This window comes from Hyperolius riggenbachi, chromosome 4 (genome assembly GCF_040937935.1).
Source record: "Hyperolius riggenbachi isolate aHypRig1 chromosome 4, aHypRig1.pri, whole genome shotgun sequence".
Classification (NCBI taxonomy): Eukaryota; Metazoa; Chordata; class Amphibia; order Anura; family Hyperoliidae; genus Hyperolius; species Hyperolius riggenbachi.
The window spans coordinates 222289096-222309833 of NC_090649.1; the positions used below are offsets into that span (position 1 = coordinate 222289096).

Consider the following 20738-nt stretch of genomic DNA (forward strand, 5'->3'; position numbering starts at 1 on the left):
GTCTCACCACATGATGAGTAGAGCAGACTGCATTGCATGTAATGTATTGCATTCTGTCCTCTACTCATCCTGTGGTAAGAGGTAAGACTTTATGCACGTTATGTTGCTTACTGCAGTTTAGTCAATACACCTAAATGTAAGAACCTTTCTAAAACAGAATTCTAGACCATGATCTAATAAAAGGAAGTCCTTGTGGGAATGTGCATGCAACATTTTCCAACCTTGCAAAAATCCTTTTTATACTGTATATTCGGGCCTATAAGACTACTTTTTAACCCAGGAAAATCTTCTCAAAAGTCAGGGGTCGTCTTATACGCCGGGTGCCGTCTTATAGGGCGGGTGCTGAAACTTCCGAGCTGGATTGGAGAATCTGCGGTTGCCGCATATGGTAGGGGGAGCTCAAAAATGTCAGCCGCCTCATCCCCACCGTATGCGGCGACCATATGAAAGCAGCAAGGGGGGTGCTATACAAGTATGGTAGAAGAAAATTCACCAGCATTCTTGGAAAGAAGTGACTTAACCTGGTCCCGATGACAAAGTGAGGGGGCACCTCACTGGGAAGGTGTAAAGGGGCCCATACACTTACCGGTTTTCCCGCCGAAACACAGCCGATTCGATCACTGTGATCGAATCGGCTGTGAAATTGTTGCGCAAACGCTGACCATCCGAAATCGATCATTCCCGTCAATTCCTGTCGTTCTTGTCCGTGTGGAAGATTTCGCTCAATTGCCGGGGGTCAAGAGTGCGTCGATAGTGGCGTTCGAATGCCCGACGACTGACGCAATACAGCGGCAATACATTACCTGTTCCACCGGCGCGAATACCCCTGGTCACCGCTGGGCTCGGAGTCCGGCAGGCTTCACTTCTTCCTGTCCCGGCAGGAAGCTTAAACAGGAGAGCACCCTCTACTGTTTAAACTTCCCCAGACAGGAAGTACAGTGAAGCTGGTGGAGTCCAGACCAAAGAAGAGACAGCGGAGACCGGGGGACTCGCACCGGCCGGAGCAGGTAATGTATAGCTGGCGGGGGGGGGGGGGGGGGCTGCTCCACAGATGGTGAATCGATTTCATGCTGAAATAGATTCACAATGTGTTTGCAGTAAAGACAGCCATACGATCCCTCTCTGATCAGATTCGATCAGAGAGGGATCTATCTGCTGGTCGATCTGATGGCAAATCGACCAGTGTATGGCCACCGTAGGTGAAGGGTGGAGCAAGCTCCAGGTACCTGGGACGCCTGGGGTATGATAAAAATAGAGAGCAGCGCTGTGCCCAGAAGAACACCCCTCTTTCACCCGTCTGGCCCGCCCTTGTATCCGGAAACACCCCGGCTGGGCAGCAGTGGTGGACATGAGGCCGGGGGGCACCTTGGCTGGGCAGCATTGATGGACATAGGGCCGGGGGGGGCACCCTGGCTGGGCAGCAGTGGTGGACAGGCCAGGGGCAGCATACCTCCTCTGTGGCTCTGATGGGGCAGCAACAGGCCCTCCATTTACGCGGTGGCAGCGTGGCCGTTCCCATGGTGGGAGCCTCTGTGGTTAGGCCTCCTCTGCATGTGGAGGGTGTCCCACATGCCCGCGCTGGTATCCTACTCTCTAGGCCCCTGGGCGACCCGTGGTGGAGGGGGTCCGGCAGCCCCACCAATCCTGAGCTGCAGATGACGGGTCACCCGCCCGGTGATGGGGAGGTCTCTGGCGGCGGCCCTGAACAGCTGGTGGTGGCAGCGGGAACAGCCGCAGCCCCTGGTAGTGACGGAGCAGAGCCCACGTGGCGGCCTCTTCACAGGCGGCAGCCCCAGACATCTGAGAGCGGCCGAGGGCAGTGTGGAGCCGCCGCTGCCCCTCTCCATGTGGTCCCCAGCAGGAGAGGCAGAACAAGTGCAGCATGGAGGCGGCGTCCCGGCTCCAGAGCGGCATCTCGGCTCCCCTGGCTGCAGCGATTCCCCAGGTCAAGCGATCCCCACCCCGCAGCGGAGCAGAGCACTCGACCTCCCGATCCTCCAGCAGACCGCGAGGCACATCCGAGGCCCCTGCATTATCCCCAGGTGGGTGGGGCTTGGTATACTTAACCAACAATTAAAGCGCCAGCGGGGGAGTTAGGGGAAAAAAAATAAAAAAAGACTCGAGCCCTGTGGCTGTGGCGTCCACACCAGGCGCCATCTTATAATTGAGACTGGGATAGCTGACTAATCCAAGCAGGCTTTATATACAACAACTAACCAATCGCCAGTAAGGTACATCGCTTGCCATGATTGGCTGGTTGTTGTATACCGGGTACCACATACAGTGTAGTACTAGTATCTGTACCTGTTTATACAGTATTGCACCAGTACACACAGTACAGTATACAAAGAGTCAAGAGGGGTAGTATTATAGGGCGATTATATCCCAAAATATATACAGTGGAGGAAATAATTATTTGACCCCTCACTGATTTTGTAAGTTTGTCCAATGACAAAGAAATGAAAAGTCTCAGAACAGTATCATTTCAATGGTAAGTTTATTTTAACAGTGGCAGATGGCACATCAAAAGGAAAATCGAAAAAATAACCTTAAATAAAAGATAGCAACTGATTTGCATTTCATTGAGTAAAATACGTTTTTGAACCCCTACCAACCATTAAGAGTTCTGGCTCCCACAGAGTGGTTAGACACTTCTACTCAATTAGTCGCCCTCATTAAGGACACCTGTCTTAACTAGTCACCTGTATAAAAGACACCTGTCCACAGAATCAATCAATCAAGCAGACTCCAAACTCTCCAACATGGGAAAGACCAAAGAGCTGTCCAAGGATGTCAGAGACAAAATTGTAGACCTGCACAAGGCTGGAATGGGCTACAAAACCATTAGCAAGAAGCTGGGAGAGAAGGTGACAACTGTTGGTGCGATTGTTCGAAAATGGAAGGAGCACAAAATGACCATCAATCGACCTCGCTCTGGGGCTCCACGCAAGATCTCACCTCGTGGGGTGTCAATGGTTCTGAGAAAGGTGATCCTAAAAAAGCATCCTAGATCTACACGGGAGGAGTTAGTGAATGACCTCAAATTAGCAGGGACCATAGTCACCAAGAAAACCATTGGAAACACATTACACCGCAATGGGTTAAAATCCTGCAGGGCTCGCAAGGTCCCCCTGCTCAAGAAGGCACATGTGCAGGCCCGTCTGAAGTTTGCCAATGAACACCTGAATGATTCTGTGAGTGACTGGGAGAAGGTGCTGTGGTCTGATGAGACCAAAATAGAGCTCTTTGGCATTAACTCAACTTGCTGTGTTTGGAGGAAGAAAAATGCTGCCTATGACCCCCAAAACACCGTCCCCACCGTCAAGCATGGGGGTGGAAACATTTTGCTTTGGGGGTGTTTTTCTGCTAAGGGCACAGGACAACTTAATCGCATTAACGGGAAAATGGGCGGAGCCATGTATCGTGAAATCCTGAACGACAACCTCCTTCCCTCTGCCAGGAAACTGAAAATGGGTGTTCCAGCACGACAATGACCCAAAACATACAGCAAAGGCAACAAAGGAGTGGCTCAAGAAGAAGCACATTAAGGTCATGGCGTGGCCTAGTCAGTCTCCGGACCTTAAAGGATACCACAGCCCACAGGCTGTGGTAAAATAAATGCAGCATGTGTAGGGGAAAAAAAAAAAAAGGACATACTCACCGCTCCCCTCGCTCCCTGCCATCGGGTCCCACTCGTCTCCTACAGCTCCCGGTACCGGCCGACTCATCTGACCCGGACATACTGCACTGCGCATGCGCAGTATGTCCAATCATCTTCCCTTCTGCCGTCGCATCATGACGGCAGAAGATCGGACACTCCCCTGCCTCCTCCCTGCCTAGCGTGTGCGCTCCACTAATAAAGCTAGCGTGACATGCTAGCTGGAGTCACGCTGGGAGCGGCGATTTGGAGAGAGAGTGGAGGGGGAGGGAGTTGGGATGGACGGGAAGCGGGCACTTTCATAATAAGTGCCCGCTTCCCGTCCATCCCAACTCACTCCCCCTCCACTCTCTCTCCAAATCGCTGCTCCCAGCGTGACTCCAGCTAGCATGTCACGCTAGCTTTATTAGTGGAGCGCACACGCTGGGCAGGGAGGAGGCGGGGGAGTGTCCGATCTTCTGCCGTCATGATGCGACGGCAGAAGGGAAGATGATTGGACATACTGCGCATGCGCAGTGCAGTATGTCCGGGTCAGGGGTCAGATGAGTCGGCCGGTACCGGGAGCTGTAGGAGACGAGCGGGACCCGACGGCTGGGAGCGAGGGGAGCGGTGAGTATGTCCTTTTTTTCCCCTACACATGCTGCATTTATTTTACCACAGCCTGTGGGCTGTGGTATCCTTTAATCCAATAGAAAACCTATGGAGGGAGCTCAAGCTCAGAGTTGCACAGAGACAGCCTCGAAACCTTAGGGCCCATTCACACCTGAGCGGGAATCGCACGATTCCCGCTCACGGCAAACAGCTAGCGGTTCTGCAAGAACCGCTACACAATGTAGCGAGTGGCAGTGTTCTCACTGCCGCGGTTGCGGTTAGCGATAACCGCAACCGCGCTGCATGCAGCGGTTTGCCGGCGACGAGCGTTCCGCGATTTGCGATTGTGATTAGCGTGCATAACACGCTAATCGCGATCGCTCCAAACCCGCCGCAGTGTCCAGTGATTTTTCCGTGCTAATCGCGGGAAAATCACTCCCGCAGAACGCCGGCGGTAATCGCCGGCGTTCTGCGGTTTTAAGTGTGAACGGGCCCTAGGGATTTAGAGATGATCTGCAAAGAGGAGTGGACCAACATTCCTCCTAAAATGTGTGCAAACTTGGTCATCAATTACAAGAAACGTTTGACCTCTGTGCTTGCAAACAAGGGTTTTTCCACTAAGTATTAAGTCTTTTATTGTTAGAGGGTTCAAAAACTTATTTCACTCAATGAAATGCAAATCAGTTGCTATCTTTTATTTAAGGTTATTTTTTCGATTTTCCTTTTGATGTGCTATCTGCCACTGTTAAAATAAACCTACCATTGAAATGATACTGTTCTGAGACTTTTCATTTCTTTGTCATTGGACAAACTTACAAAATCAGTGAGGGGTCAAATAATTATTTCCTCCACTGTATTTTAACTGGAAAAGTTGAGGGTCGTCTTATACGCCCAGTCAACTTATAGACGGAATTTTGATAACACTCAGGTGAGGGTTTCATATTTTTCACACCAAACAGACATTTTTTAAGGATCTTGCTGCATTACTTTTCTCCACTTCTTCTCAGTTCAGCAAGGATGTTGTGATTCCAGCAATCTAAGGATTGGATACTTTAGCACCTAGATTCTCTACGTGTGGATAGTTCCAGGGCGTACTCGGGCTTGGTATACTTAACCAACAATAACAAATTTAGAGTTTTAGAACATGATAAATCTTATTTAAACACCACCAAATTAGTGTTTTAGCTAATTAAAAGCAATAGTATATGCTTGGAAATTGTCTAGAACCAATTATGTACTATGACTAAATATATATTAGTCAAGGGGGACTTGTGATAAGGTTTACTAATAGTTGTAAAATGTTGAGAAACACTGCTTTAGCATGAGCTCCTGGATTTTACTTATCCCTTTGACATACTGACATTGATGAGCAGACCACAGTGCTGCTGGAGAAAAAGAACATGCCTATTGTGCTCTACAAAAAGGATCTATCCCTCCTTATCAACTTATAATAGATGGAATGGGTGACAGTCTGATGTCTGTACAGCTATTGTTCCTCCTCCAGTCAACTCTAGGTGAACAGCTACACTGGATGTTTTTTAGCCAGTTGGAAAAAATCATAGGTACGCTTATCTATCTGCATTTGCTAAGTAGGCAACATTTGCTGACCAGGCAAAAAAATGTAGTCTCATAGTGTTTTCAATGGTTAACTGTCATCTTATGCCTGTACCAGCCTTAAAGAGACACTGAAGTGAGAATAAATCTCGCTTCAGTGCTTATATTCAGCAGGGGCATGTGTGCCCCTGCTAAAACGCCGCTATCCCGCGGCTGAACGGGGGTCCCTTCACCCCCAAATCCCCCCCTGCAAAATCAACGACCAACTTGGTCATAGATTTTACTGCTCTTGAGGCAGGGCTAATGGCTGCAGCCCTGCCTCTCAGCGCCGTCTATCAGCGGCGCATCGCCGCCTCTCCCCCGCCCCTCTCAGCGAAGGAAGACTGAGAGGGGCAAGGGTGAGGCGGAGATACGCGCTGACAGACGCGCGTGAGGCAGCGCTGCGGCCACTAGCCCTGCCTCAATGCGGAAGAGATCCCTGCAAAGAACGGAGGGGATTTGGGAGGTAAGGGACCTCCGTTTAGCCGCGGGATAGCGGCGTTTTAGCAGGGGCACACATGCCCCTGCTGAATATAAGCACTGAAGCGAGATTTATTCTCGATTCAGTGTCTCTTTAAAGAGAACCCGAGGTGTGTTTAAAGAATGTTATCTGCATACAGAGGCTGGATCTGCCTATACAGCCCAGCCTCTGTTGCTATCCCAAACCCCACTAAGGTCCCCCTGCACTCTGCAATCCCTCATAAATCACAGCCATGCTGTGAGGCTGTGTTTACATCTGTAGTGTCAGTCTCAGCTGCTCCCCCGCCTCCTGCATAGCTCTGGTCCCTGCCCCCGTCCCTTCCCTCCAATCAGCAGGGAGGGAAGGGATGCAGGCGGGGACTGGAGTTCTGCAGGAGGCGGGGAGAGCAGCAGACTGACACTATAGAGATAAACACAGCCAGCTCTGACAAGCTGTTTGTCAGCAGCGTGGCTGTGATTTATGAGGGATTGCAGAGTGCAGGGGGACCTTACGGGGGTTTGGGATAGCAACAGAGGCTGGGCTGTATAGGCAGATCCAGCCTCTGTATGCAGATAATATTCTTCAAACCCACCTCGGGTTCTCTTTAAAGAGAGCCCGAGGTGGGGTAAAAAAAAAAAAAAAGGCGGCTACCTGATCCGGGGGGCTGAGCGGTAGCCACTGGCCCACTTTCACTTTGGTGACCACTGGGTCACGACACTGCACTGAGAGATGGTGTGTCTCTCATAGCGTGCAGGGAGGCAGGGGAGTGGCAGGGGAGTAGCAGGGGGCACGGCCAGGGAGAGAGAGCTGCCCAAATGAAGCTCTGGAAACCCTGCAGGAATGCCCCTGTCAGGCGTTTTGAACAGGGAAGCCCTTTCCCTGTGTTTATCTCTGAGATAGCGACAAATATTGTTGCTAATCTCGGGGGACTTTTGCGTGGGGGGGGGGGGGCAGAGAGTGGCGATGTGGGAACACAGAGGCATGTTATGAGGCACAGAACATACCTCTGTGTCCCATCTGCCACCCCACTCTGCCCACCTCGGGTTCTCTTTAAAGTATACCTGAGACGAAACAGGGCAGGTCGCTCCACTCCTAGGTCAGGAGCAGGACACCAGCAAGCCATATGTATCGTAGAAAAAAGAATCCCACTGCACCGGCCATGGATTAAAAATCCAATTTTTTATCAAGCAATGTAGACCAACAGCATAAAACAACTCACACGTATTGGAGCTAACTCATGGCTCCTTAATCATACCTGAGACTATGAAAAAAAATATATACATACCTGGGGCTTTCTCCAGCCCCCTTTAGGCTGATCAGTTCCTTGCCGTATTCCCAGGCCACCTAGATCCTCGGGTGGGCGACCCGGTAATTTGCCAGTCGGGTCCAGTGGGCGCAGATGCAGTCTGGCCACGTGCGCTCCCCCATCACACTCCTCTTGCTGGGAGCGTTCAGAACCGGCTCGCTCAGAACAGGCGATGGGGTGCGCGTGTTGCCAGGCCACGCATGCACAGTTCGCCTCCAACTGGAGGAATTACCAGGTCAATTAGCAGAGGATCCAGGTGGCCTGGGAAGACGGTGCGGTACCAATCAGCCTGAAGGGGAAGCCCCAGGTATGTATGTATAATTTTTTTTCATCTTCTCAGGTTTCCTTTGAAGTGGATCTGGATTATGGAATAGGTTAAAATCCTGGCATGTAGGTGGAGCTGATATGTACAGAATTTGTTTGGTTTGCATTACATTTTGAGTGTCTGTGTTCAGCAAAAGTCCCTTTCTGGAGTTGGCCACATCCAGTGATGCACCCCTGAGGTGCTATGGCTTTCCCAGGCTCCCCACTGACTGATAGTAAACCTTGTAGTGACAAAGGCAGAGTTTTCCAAATCCTGCCACAGTGCTGTTTTATTACCTTATTTCACATTAAAGAATCTTGGCACATGGCTGCTGCATTTTCTTCATTTTCAGTCGCAGCATTCCCATTTTTGCAGAGCTTCAGAGAAACCAGCAGCGCCAGTGAATGAAATCTTCAGACTGCCATCGTTAACTTCCTTACAGTAAATGCAAATTTCCTGACGGTCATAGGAATTGTTGCAGACCCAGAAATACACTATGGGGCCTTTTTCTAAAGATCCTAATTTAGGTGAAGAGTATATTTTGTCCAGTTAACACAATTAATTCAATTACTTCGTACTTATAGAAGGTTGTCAATTTTCCTTATTTAAAATCATTGCAAATTGATTTTGAATGAATTAAAATGTGTTTTAAATGAATCTAAATGTATTTAAAATTAATTTCAATTCAAAATAGCTGTTCGTCAATGTCAATGGAGGCTAATTATGTTGCGTTGTTATTTGTAGAAGGTGAATTAGTGTTCGTTCTTGAGTTGTAATTACTCATCTTCTAGCTGGTGCACTGCACGCATTCTGTATAAAGAAAGAATATGAGGCGTTAGTTCCCTCTAGTGGCCATTTTTTAGTAATGCAGTTTCTGTGCATATTAATTTCTGTGAACAATAGAACTAATTCCTCAACACAACCAATGTTTTCTTTTGACAGTTTCAAAAAGTGAATGCAAGCCCAATACTTTCTCCAAATCCTTCAAAAATGTACTAGGTATGATAAAAAAATTGTATTTATTTACTTGTATTTATGTAGTTACTTGCATCTTCTGCAGGACTTTACAGTATATTGGCTTGCCAGGAAACTCATGAAAACAAGGGGAGAAAATACAAACTGCATGCAAATAGTGTCCTGCAAGGCAGTGCCGGGCCGAGGCATAGGCTGGAGAGGCTCCAGCCTCAGGGTGTAGTGTAGGAGGGGGCGCACAATTCATTCAGCTGTCATTCCTAATTGTGTATGAAGCAGAAAGAAATAAGAAAAGGGGATACATAGCAGTGACTGCAAGCCAAATAACTAGATATTAAGGTGTTGGGGAGGTTGTGGGCCCTGGGGCCCTCTTAGTCAATAGCAATCAGTGTGTGACGGCAGGGGTGGGAGGGATAGAGGGGCGCACTTTGGTGTCTCAGCCTTGGGTGCTGGAGGACCTTGTCCCTGCTCTGCTGCAAGGTGAGAGTGCTAACCACTACATCACTGTGTCACCCAGAAAAAAAAAATCATGTAAAAATGATTTTGATCATCTGGAGTGGTGCCTTTAAAAGTCTACATTGGTAGCATCTCTCTTAGTGAGTTTCCTTTAGAGCAATGGTAGGCAACTTGGTAGCTATAGAGGGGCTCAGGGCCGGTTCTAGACTTTTTGCTGCCTGAGGCAAATTTGTGAGGATGTGCCGCCCCCAACCCCCCTATCCCCCCCCCCTTACTTTGGAATGATCGCACAGCACCTGACAATTTGCACTGCATGTTATAGCTTGTACAACCAAAAAAAGCTGCCCCAAGTATAGGTTAGCCAGGAAGGTACCCCAGAATAGTTCAGCCAGGCATAGCTGCCCCCAGTATAGGTTAGCCAGGTATAGCTGCCCCCAGTATAGGTAGCCAGGGAGTTTTCCCCAGTATAGGTTAGCCAAGTAGGTTCCCTCAGTATAGGTTAGCCAGGAGGGTTCCCCAGTATAGGTAGCCAGGTACAGTTGCCCCAGTATAGGTTAGCCAGATATAGCTGCCCCCAGTATAGGTTAGCCAGGTATAGCTGCCCCCAGTATAGGTTAGCCAGGTATAGGTGCCCCAGCATAGGTAGCCAGGGAGTTTTCCCCAGTATAGGTTAGCCAAGTAGGTTCCCTCAGTATAGGTTAGCCAGGAAGGTTCCCCAGTATAGGTAGCCAGGTACAGTTGCCCCAGTATAGGTTAGCCAGATATAGCTGCCCCCAGTATAGGTTAGCCAGATATAGTTGCCCCCAGTATAGGTTAGCCAGATATAGTTGCCCCCAGTATAGGTTAGCCAGGTATAGATTTCCTGGGATCATGGGCGTCCGCAGAAAAATTTCCGGGGGGGGGGGGGGGGCAAAAAGTGGGGAGCAAAAAGCAAATCCGGGCAAAAAAATGGAGCTACCGAAAAATGGGTGTGGTCATGAACCAGAATGTGGGTGTGGTCGTGGGTGGAGACAAGTTTACATGAACTAAGCAATGGTGGGACATTAGGACAGTGGTGGCGAACCTTTTGGAGGTCGAGTGTCCAAACTGCAAAGTCACTTTACTATCACAAAGTGCCAACAGCAATTTAAACTAAATACAAATGTTTTAACTCATACATGAACATTATGGAAAATTAAGTTGAAAATAAACTGTGAAGATAAACAATTTCATCCATCGTACTCCTGAAAAAAATTATTCATTTTTTTAAAACCTCCCAGTTTCATTTTCTGTTTTAAAAAGCGGAAAAAGTAGGTTTAATGCTATTGTCTCATATGATGAGGATTCAGCTTTTTCCATAGTCTCGCAGTTAGCAATCATGTGACCCCCAACAAGACAAATTCAGCAATCATGAGCCCCCCCATCAAGACAAATTCAGCAATCATGAGGCCCCCAACAAGACAAATTCAGCAATCATGAGGCCCCCAACAAGACAAATTCAGCAATCATGAGGCCCCCAACAAGACAAATTCAGCAATCATGAGGCCCCCAACAAATCATGAGGCCCCCAACAAGACAAAGTCAGTAACCCATGAGGCCCGCAACAAGACAAATTCAGCAGTCATGAGGCACATAAATAGACAGCTTTTCACATAAATAGGCAGAATGCCCCCTTAATATGTAGACACCTCTCACCTGGCAGCAGTTCCTCAAAATACACTCAATCTGACAGCAGTGGTTCCCCAAAAATAGGTAGCCCCAGGTCTATAGGTGTCCCCAGAATAGGTGGCCAGCGGTATAGATGTCCCCAGAACTGGTAGCCAGGGGTAGAGATGTCCCTAGAACAGGTAGCCAGGGGTATATGTGCCCAGTATATGTAGGCAGGGGTATATGTGCCCAGTATATGTAGGCAGGGGTATATGTGCCCAGTATATGTAGGCAGGGGTATATGTCCCCAGTATATGTAGGCAGAGGTATATGTCCCCAGTATATGTAGGCAGAGGTATATGTCCCCAGTATATGTAGGCAGAGGTATATGTCCCCAGTATATGTAGGCAGAGGTATATGTCCCCAGTATATGTAGGCAGGGGTATATGTCCCCAGTATATGTAGGCAGGGGTATATGTCCCAGTATATGTAGGCAGGGGTATATGTCCCAGTATATGTAGGCAGGTGTATATGTCCCAGTATATGTAGCCAGGGGGCAGTGGCGTAGCTAAGGAGCTGTGGGCCCCGATGCAAGTTTTACAATGGGGCCCCCCAAGCACTCTATACATAACAATTGATATGGTGCACCAAAACCTGTCAATGGTAACTACAGTGTCTGAGGTGCAAGAAGGGGATGGGGAACAGTTTGTTAATGATTACAACTATTCAAAGTATCTATAGAAGTGATTATTATGAGCACAGGACCAATAGAGAGCTAAAACTGTAGTTGAGGGAGGGCCCTTCGGGGCCCCTCTGGCCCAAGGGCCCTGATGCGGTCGCTACCTCTGCAACCCCTATTGCTACGCCCCTGCCAGGGGGATATGTCCCAGTATATGTAGGCAGGTGTATATGTCCCAGTATATGTAGGCAGGGGGTATATGTCCCAGTATATGTAGCCAGGGGTATATGTCCCAGTATATGTAGGCAGGGGTATATGTCCCAGTATATGTAGGCAGGGGTATATGTCCCAGTATATGTAGGCAGGAATATATGTCCCAGTATATGTAGGCAGGTGTATATGTCCCAGTATATGTAGCCAGGGGGATATGTCCCAGTATATGTAGCCAGGGGGATATGTCCCAGTATATTTAGGCAGGTGTATATGTCCCAGTATATGTAGGCAGGGGGTATATGTCCCAGTATATGTAGGCAGGGGTATATGTCCCAGTATATGTAGCCAGGGGTATATGTCCCAGTATATGTAGCCAGGGGTATATGTCCCAGTATATGTAGGCAGGGGTATATGTCCCAGTATATGTAGGCAGGTGTCTATGTCCCAGTATATGTAGGCAGGGGTATATGTCCCAGTATATGTAGGCAGGGGGATATGTCCGCAGAAAAAGTGGCCATGTCTGTGTGCAGGAGGAGGGGAGCAGCGGAGAGAAGAGAGAGAGAGCTATGGGCACTCACCATAGTGGGCTCTCCCTCCCTCTCTCGCTGTCCCCTCTGGAGTCCGGAATGAAGTGTGCAGCGGCTGGCAGCGGGCGGAACTTACCTCCTCTCGTCGCACGCGCCGGATGGATTAGCCGCTGCTCTGGCCTGATTCAGACCAGAGTGCGGCACCAGAACTTCCGGCGCAGGAGCGAGAGGAGGTAAGTTCCGCCCGCTGCCAGCCGCTGCACAGTGCACACTTCATTCCGGAGGGGACAGCGAGGGAGAGAGAGCCCCCTAAGGTGAGGGAAAGGGGGGGGGGGGAGATGTCCGCCCTTCCCCACTGTGCCCATAGCCCTCTCTCTTCTCTGCACTGTCCCCTCCTGCTGGCTGCACGGGCACGCGGCCAGGGGGGGGCAGCGGGCGGCCAGGCTCGGGCAGATGCCCGGTTTTGCCATATGTGCGGACACCCATGCCTGGGATACAAGATCAAGTTGCAGACGTACCATACTGTCCTCGCTGATAGCAAACAGAAATACTTCACTTGCTTGATCACTACCCAAGCCTCCAACTCATGTCGTCTTTTTGCCACCTTCAATGCCCTACTCAACCCCACACCTCCCCCCTAACCTCCACCCTCTAAGCCACTGACCTATCAAACTACTTTATCAACAAAATTACAACCATCCGGAGGCACATTTCTCTCCTGGACTCCATCGCCCCCTCCTAAATCACCCCATCCTACTCCTGCCTCTTCCCCCCCTCCCCTTACCTCCTTCGCTCCTGTCACGGTGAAGGAAGTCAGCCAGGTGGTGGCAACTTCACCTGCCACTTCCAGCCCCCTTGATCCGGTCCCATCTGATTCCCTCCACCCACATTTTTCTGAACTGGCCCTTGTCCTCACCCACCTGTTCAACCTCTTCTTCTCCACCAGCATCTTCCCCTCCATATTCAAAGAGGCCACTGTGCTTCCCCTGCTGAAAAAACCTTCACTTGACCGTGCACTGCCATCCAACTACCACCCAATCTCCCTCCTCCCTTTTGCCTCGAAAATTCTTGAACGTCTGGCCCACCAACGCCTGACCAACTTCTTCAATTCCAACTCCCTTCTCGATCCCCTGCAATCTGATTTTCGTACAGCCCATTCTACTGAAACAGCCCTCACCAAAGTGGTCAATGACCATGCCCTTGCCAAAGCCGAAGCTAAATACTCCATCCTGCTCCTCCTGGACCTCTCCTCAGCATTTGACACTGTCCACCACTCCCTCCCCTCCACTCCCTGCAGTCAATGGGCATTCAGGACCTAGCCTTAGCCTGGATCTCCTTCTACCTCTCCAACCACTCCTTCACAACATTCTTGAATGGCTCCTCATCCACTCCTACACCCCTCTCAGTTGGTGTTCCTCAAGGTTCCATCCTAGGACCACTACTGTTCTCAATCTATACTGCCTCAATTGGCAAAATCATCTCTTCCATGGGCTTTAATTACCACCTGTATGCCGATGACATCCAGATATACCTCCACACCCCAGATCTCTCCTCCTCTACCATGGACAAAGTCTCCGCCTGCTTCACATCCATTTCCTCCTGGATGGCTGCCAGGTTCCTGAAGCTTAATTTGGACAAGACTGAGCTTCTTATATTCCCGCCCCGCACAGCTGAACCCCTCCCAGATCTACACCTCACTATCGAAAATACTACCAACCGCCCTACCTCCCAAGCCCGCTGTCTAGGTGTTGCCGTGGACTCTGCACTTTCCTTTACACCCCACATCCAAAGTATTGCCTGATCCTGCAACTGCCACCTCCGCAACATTTAGAAGATCCGCTCCTAACTGTCCCCTGACACCCAGGGACAAAGCAGGCCCATTGTAAAGCAGGCCTGCAAATAAAGTTCCTGTTGCTGTAAACGCTGGTGCTGTAAACAAAAAGCAGGATAAGTTCAACATTCAGCAAATCTACTGCATTCACACTATAAGTGGCAAGCACAAAGTTCATCCAGTCTAATATGCATATCCAAGCTGCTCCAGCAGGAATCTTGTATACTAGCCAACCCGCGCAAAATTTTTCTAATGGAAAGCATTTTTTGCAGTTGTATCCTTTGGAGGCAGGTGGTGGATGGCTTGCTCTGGTGGTGTGAGCCCTGGAGTGAGTTGTCTGCGCCTGTCCTCCCCCCACCCCAGAGTGTTGTATGTGAGCCAGCCCTGAGCTCTAAAGCTCGGGGTGACCCATGCTTCTCTCCTTTCTCATGTGGTGCCCCCAAATTAATGCGCATGTAGCAGAACGCAATGGACGTTAAGGTAAGTGCCTGTTTTTAATATTGGGAGGTGGGTGCAGACGGCTCTCCCCGGCGCTGGCCACACTTGGGGGGGGGGGGGGTCGTCCACGCCGCCCAGCCTCCCCCTCCGGGGTGCCGCTGTGGTTTCCAGGCAGTGAGAGAGCCTGGGACCCTGCGGTCCCCCCAGTTGTATAAAAAAGGGGCATTGGGAATCCTCCCCGTGGTGCTCCTGGAGGCCTGGAGCACACCAAAAACTGGTAGCATATCCGCAAAATGCTAGCAGATTTTGAAACGCTTTTTCTTATTTTTCTGTAGCATTTCACCTAGCATTTTGCGGTTTTGTAAAGCGTTTTTGGTGTAGTAGATTTCATATATTGTTACAGTAAAGCTGTACTGAACAGCTTCTGTAACAAAAACACCTGCAAAACCGCTCTGAACTGCCGTTTTTCAGAGCGGTTTGCGTTTTTCCTATACTTTACATTGGAGGCAGAAACGCCTCCGCAATCCAAAAAATGCCTCACCTCGTGAGTATGCGTTTCAGCAAAACGCCTCCCGCTCTGGTGTGCACCAGCCCATTGAAATACATTACCCAAGCGTATCCGCAGCCGCAAGTGGATCGCAAAACGCTGCCGAACCGCTCTGGTGTGCACTAAGCCGGATAGTGCTAATGTAGCATGTATCAGGGTGACTGCTTTGTGGTATTGGTTTGTGCATGCATTTGCATGAGCATTGCCTCATGAATAGCCAATTAGGCCAGATTTGCAATGTCAGACTTGCTAGGGTAAGGCCTCTTTTCCATGGACCAGTGGCGGCTCCAGGAATTTTTTTTAGGGGGTGCTATGCAGGTGCTGGACCAATTTCCGGGGGAGCTGACGACCTTCGCGCGCCGCGGCAAAAAAATGGGCATGGTCATGACCGGATGAGGGCGGGGCTAACTGTAATTTAAAGTGAACCCAGGGTGAGAGTGATATGGTGGCTGCCATATTTATTTCCTTTTAAACAATTTTAGTTGCCTGGCAGCCCTGCTGATCTATTTGGCTGTAGTAGTGAACTGAATTACACCAGAAACAAGCATGCAGCTAATCTTGTCAGTTCTGACAATATTGTCAGAAACCCCTGACCTGCTGCATGCTTGTTCAGGGTCTATGGTTGAAAGAAATTAGAGGCAGAGGACCAACACGGCAGCCAGGCAGCTGGTATTACTTAAAAGGAGATAAATATGGCAGCCTCAATATTATTCTCACCTCGGGTTCCCTTTAAAAGTGCAACGCAAAGACAGAGGGCCCAAGTTTTGGTGACCCTTTTCCCAGAAAATTCACATAATTGTGCAGGTTTTCTCAAGAAAATACACGTAATGTGAGCAGATTTTAACAAAAAACACGTCCAATGACCCCAATATGCACAATCGGTAGCAGACATGGCCCCAATATGCACAATCGGTAGCAGACATGGCCCCAATATGCACAATCGGTAGCAGACATGGCCCCAATATGCACAATCGGTAGCAGACATGGCCCCAATATGCACAATCGGTAGCAGACATGGCCCCAATATGCACAATCGGTAGCAGACATGGCCCCAATATGCACAATCGGTAGCAGACATGGCCCCAATATGCACAATCGGTAGCAGACATGGCCCCAATATGCACAATCGGTAGCAGACATGGCCCCAATATGCACAATCGGTAGCAGACATGGCCCCAATATGCACAATCGGTAGCAGACATGGCCCCAATATGCACAATCGGTAGCAGACATGGCCCCAATATGCACAATCGGTAGCAGACATGGCCCCAATATGCACAATCGGTAGCAGACATGGCCCCAATATGCACAATCGGTAGCAGACATGGCCCCAATATGCACAATCGGTAGCAGACATGGCCCCAATATGCACAATCGGTAGCAGACATGGCCCCAATATGCACAATCGGTAGCAGACATGGCCCCAATATGCACAATCGGTAGCAGACATGACCCCAATATGCACAATCCGTAGCAGACATGACCCCAATATGCACAATCCGTAGCAGACATGACCCCAATATGCACAATCCGTAGCAGAAATGACCCCAATATGCACAATCCGTAGCAGAAATGACCCCAATATGCACAATCGGTAGCAGAAATGACCCCAATATGCACAATCCGTAGCAGATATGACCCCAATATGCACAATCCGTAGCAGATATGACCCCAATATGCACAATCCGTAGCAGATATGACCCCAATATGCACAATCCGTAGCAGATATGGCCCCAATATGCACAATCAGCATCACCTGAAAAAGAAAAGAAAAACCCATTTACTCACCTACAGCCAGAAGACCTTCTTTCCCGACCTCCTGTCCCGACCTCATTGTGGCGCGCAGCGCCCGCGCGCCCACGATCCTCTTCCTTCCCGACGTCACGACGAGACTTCCTGCCTGCATGCAGAGAGCAGGGCTACGGGAAAATGGCCGCCCGAAGCCATGCACTGCAGACTCGAAGTCTGCAGAACAGGGCTCCGGGCGGCCATCTTACCGTAGCCCTGCCTGTTGCTCCGTGCTGCCGCTGTGTGAACTGACTTGGCGTCTTTTAGACGCCTGAAGTCAGTTCACTCCACGGGGTGCTTTGGGGGTGCTTGGACAATTCTAGGGGGTGCTCGAGCACCCCCAAGCACCCCCCTGGCGCCGCCCCTGCCATGGACTGTGAAAATGGCAGTGAAATGGCTCTCAAACTCTCACAACTGCTCGCTGCTGCCTGGTAACTGCTCGCTGCTGCCTGGTAACTGCTCGCTGCTGCCTGGTAACTGCTCGCTGCTGCCTGGTATCTGCTCGCTGCTGCCTGGTATCTGCTCGCTGCTGCCTGGTATCTGCTCGCTGCTGCCTGGTATCTGCTCGCTGCTGCCTGGTATCTGCTCGCTGCTGCCTGGTATCTGCTCGCTGCTGCCTGGTATCTGCTCGCTGCTGCCTGGTATCTGCTCGCTGCTGCCTGGTATCTGCTCGCTGCTGCCTGGTATCTGCTCGCTGCTGCCTGGTATCTGCTCGCTGCTGCCTGGTATCTGCTCGCTGCTGCCTGGTAACTGCTCGCTGCTGCCTGGTAACTGCTCGCTGCTGCCTGGTAACTGCTCGCTGCTGCCTGGTAACTGCTCGCTGCTGCCTGGTAACTGCTCGCTGCTGCCTGGTAACTGCTCGCTGCTGCCTGGTAACTGCTCGCTGCTGCCTGGTAACTGCTCGCTGCTGCCTGGTAACTGCTTGTTGCTGCCTGGTATCTGCTCACTGCTGCCTGGTAACTGCTTGCTGAGCACACAGCTCCAGGGCCGGATTTACGCCTCAGGAGCCTATAGGCACAGAAGTTCTGGTGCCCTAAACTCCGCCCCTCAACAAGGCCACACCCTTCTCCAAGTCACACCCACTTCTTCTGGTGGGATTAAAGGGAACCTGAAAGGAGAATTATATAGAGGTTGCCATATTTATTTCCTTTAAAGTGGACCTGCACTCTTGCACAGGACAAAAGGATAACAGAGAAATGCACCCTACATGTATTTAGAGAATTTAGCCTATCAAATTACCCCTCATTTGTGTTTAATTACAAGTTGTAATTTGATCTCTCCCCGAGTCACCTGACTGCCACGGCAGATAAGCTTATTTGAAGGCACAGGATATTAACAATATGTCTGCTTACATGAAAGCAGGAAGAAGACACTGCAGGTTCATTGCAGAATTTGTATTGGATGTAACAAAAATGTTTTTCTTTAATTGTTATTATGCTGTTTTGTATCTTTTAGGGCAGAGAGAAAGTTCTGAGTTCACATCCACTTTAAGGCTATACCAGTTGCCTGGCTGTCCTGCTGATCCTATGCCTCTAATACTTTTATCTATAGACCCTGAATAAGCAAAAGATCAGATGTTTCTGACTGCATGCTTGTTTCAGGTGTGCAATTCAGACACTACTGAAGATAAAGAGATCAGCAGGACAGCCAGGCAACTGGTATTGTTTTAAAGGAAATAAATATGGCATCCTTCATACACTTTTCGCTGCAGGTTCCCTTTAAACCACACATTTCGAAACTCCATGCACCTAAGCACATGTACTCTAAGGTTTTACCTAGTCCAGCAGCAGATGTAAGGGCTGGTTCACACAATGAGCATTTTGAGTTCTGTTTTTAATCGCTAGCGCAGGCACAACCATATTTTCTGAATCCTTTAAGAGAACCAGAACAAAACTGCAGATTCAGAAACACATACTTACCTAAGGAGAAGCTTCCCATACTGTCCTCTGCCCGGTCCCTCCAGCTGAAGTAATGTTGATAATCTGATCGTGGCCACACTCATCTGACACAAGCGCAGCCATACTTCACCTGTGCAAGTACGGCTGTCATTTTGGTCCCAGGTGCACTTTAACAAATATTTTGCCATTTTTCTGGAAACCTTTTCCTACCTCCACTCCACAAGCCTGGATCACCTGACAGGTCACCGTCAGCCACAGCCTTTTAATGGATCCCAACCCCTCCTGATCCCCTTATCATTGTGACACTATGTGCATGATCTGATTTCTGAATCTTTCTCTGTCTCAATATAAGGTACACACTGCTCTGCAGCCCCTACCTGTCAGTGCTGCAGACTACAGTCCAGGAATTCTAAGCAGCCAGGGAGGGCTGTATAGGGTAGAGGAATCCTGTCGTGAGCAGTCACAGACATCATTCATGATGCTCGCTGGACAGTGAAAAAACATCCAGTGCATACCCATATCAGAGGCCGGGATCTCAGCTGACAAGTTCAGCAAAGGTCACAGGCAGCCTGGCCAAACATAAACATGCAGCTGCCTTGCCTATAGTCGTTCAGCCTGACCCTCTCTACGGAGTTCTGACCAGATACAGCCTGTGTGCTAAAGCCCAGTCTCTCACCTGCCGTGTCTGTGCTGCCCCACGATCCCCTCAGGGCTCAGCTGCAGGACTTCCACAGTAAGCACTCGCTGGGCTTTTTACGATCAGTCCCAGCGGCATTGCAAGCAAGAAGCACGTGTAGCACAGGGACAGAGCGGGGGGCGGAGTTAAGTGGCCACAACTAATACACTTGGAAAGGGGAGCGGAAAACTTTAAAAGCTGATAACAAGAGGAGCTTGGAAGGGGAGCCAGGGAGGTGGATCTCAGTCTCTGCTCTATAGTCTGCTCTCCCATAAGTAAAAGTAGGAAAGGTCTGGGATTGTATTAACAAGGTCAGAGCAGGAGCATTATTCGTCCCCCCCACCCTACTTCAGTGGAACTGCCCCAACTTGATGTGGACGCAGCACGCACCGCTCCAAATCTTTCTGCATTTCCCGGAGAGATGCGAACTACCGGCGATGACTTCATCAGACCCTACAGTCCCCGCCTCTCACATGCTTGCCCTATAGGCACGTGCCTACAGTGCCTAGTGGTAAATCCGGCCCTGAGCACCTGTGTGTGGTGACATTGCACGGGTGGTGTGTGTGTGTGTGTGGGGGGGGGGACTTGGAGGAGGTGGCCACAGGGGAGCCCAGCCGGTGACATGAGGGACAGGGAAGTACAGGAGGAGTGCAGCACCTGTGTGTAGCAGAGGCGTAGGTAGGATTTTCAGCGCCCGGGGACAAAGACTATTAATGCGCCCCCCCAAAGTCAAGGTTGCGCCGCGCCAAAAAGGGACGTGGTCACATATTAAATGTGGGCGTGGTTATGGGTGGAGCCAAATGTATATGGAGGTTAGCAGGCTCACGCTTACCCACCCTCCCTCAGTATGTACCTTCCAGCATGTTCCAAGACAAATTCAGCAATCATGAGCCCCCCCCCCCCCCCATCAAGACAAATTCCGCAATCATGAGGCCCCCAACATAACCAACTCAGCAATCATGAGGCCCCCAACAAGACAAATTTAGCAATCATGAGGCCCCCAACAAGACAAATTCAACAATCATGAGGCCCCCAACAAGACTAATTCAGCGATCTTGAGGCCCCCAACAAATCATGAGGCCCCCAACAAGACAAATTCAGTAACCATGAGGCCCCCAAAAAGACAAATTCAGCAGTCATGAGTCACATAAATAGACAGCATTTCACATAAATAG

The 20738-nt window shown here is 49.9% G+C and overlaps 1 protein-coding gene across 7 annotated transcripts in view; it reads right to left on the reverse strand.

Annotated features, from left to right (window-relative positions):
* LOC137571771 (uncharacterized) overlaps positions 1-19713 on the reverse strand; it is an 85100-nt gene extending 65387 nt beyond the window's left edge. For 6 of the 7 annotated variants that reach the window (XM_068281383.1, XM_068281376.1, XM_068281381.1 and 3 more), the window contains exons 1-2: positions 19564-19713; positions 8209-8722 (exon numbers count right to left, since the gene is read on the reverse strand). The gene's annotated coding sequence lies outside the window, so the exon portion shown is untranslated. Of the gene's footprint in view, positions 1-8208; positions 8723-19264; positions 19368-19563 lie in introns of those variants that run through there. The other variant, XM_068281378.1, reaches the window with a different exon arrangement.
* Between the last annotated feature and the right edge of the window lie 1025 nt (positions 19714-20738).